The following is a 1,330-nucleotide window of genomic DNA, read 5'->3' as shown; positions in this document are numbered from 1 at the left end:
CATATGCTACCTCTTGAAATGGTTGTACATTTCCCATTTCCTTTTAGTACAGTGACTCTGTTTATTCCTTCCATCTTCTTTTGATGCTTTCTGCATCTTTCAATTATTTGCTCAAAGAATCTTTCAATAACAGAAGTTGAGGCTTGAATTTTTTCCTCAGTTTCCCCAGCTTGAGCAATGCTGAACGTGTTATTCCTTTTTGGTTTTCTGATTCCAGATCTTTGCACATTTTGTTGTAGTATTTGACTTTGTCTTCCTGAGCTGACTTTAAAATTTTTCTGTTCAGCTCTTGGGCATCCTAATTTCTTCCATTTGCTTTAGTGTCTCTAAGCTGGAGAGCAAGTTTCAGTGTCTCTTCTGACATCCATTTTGATCTTTTCCTTGTTTCTTGTATTCTTAATGACTTTTTGCTTTCTTCATGTATCATGTTCTTGATGTCATCCCACAACTCTTCTGGTCTTCGGTCTTTAGTGTTTAATGTATCAAATGTGTTCTTCGATGATCTTTAATTCAGGTGGGAAATATTCAAGGTCATATTTTGGCTGTTGTGGACTTATTCTCTTATAACAATTTTGATTTAAATTCTATTTTTTCTTATATAGCCACCAGCTTTCTTTTGACCACTATTCCCATGGAATATCTTTTGCAATCCTTTTAATTTTAACCTATTTGTGTTTTTGGACCTACAAGGAGTTTCTTGTAGATAAAATTTAATTGGAAATTTAACTCATTTGCATTTAAAGTGATTATTTGCAAGGAAGGATTTACTTTGTCATTTTGCCAGCAGTTTATATATATATATCATATATTTTTTGGTTCCTTATTCCCTCATTATTGCCTTCTGCTGTGTTTAACTGAACTTTTGTAGTGTGCCATTTTGTTTTCTTTCTCATTTCCTGTTCCATACTTCTGCTCTTAATGGTTAACCCTAGATTAGAGTTTACCTCTCCAATTGACAGAAATCATTACTAATTAATATCATCTTAGCTTTAGTATTATATATAAAGGAACTTCAAAAAGTTCATACAAAATCCCATTATCTTTTCTTTCCATTTGACCACGAACTTTTTGAAACCTGTCATACAAATTCTGCCCTATACAGTTTTGCCACATGTCCTTAGGCTCTTGTTACAATTTACACTGTGAGCCCATTACCAGAGATTGAGAATTATTTCTTTATTATTTTGCTTTCATATCATATAGAAGGGAAAGAAAACAGAGGCATTACAAATCAAAGATACAATCATGCTAACTCTTGTATTTGCCTATAACCTTACCATATCAGTGTTCTGTATTTCTTTGTATAGCTTTGAGTTGCTGACTGGTTGTT

This window comes from Chrysochloris asiatica, unplaced genomic scaffold (assembly GCF_000296735.1).
Source record: "Chrysochloris asiatica unplaced genomic scaffold, ChrAsi1.0 scaffold00213, whole genome shotgun sequence".
Classification (NCBI taxonomy): domain Eukaryota; kingdom Metazoa; phylum Chordata; class Mammalia; order Afrosoricida; family Chrysochloridae; genus Chrysochloris; species Chrysochloris asiatica.
This window is presented reverse-complemented; position numbering follows the sequence as displayed.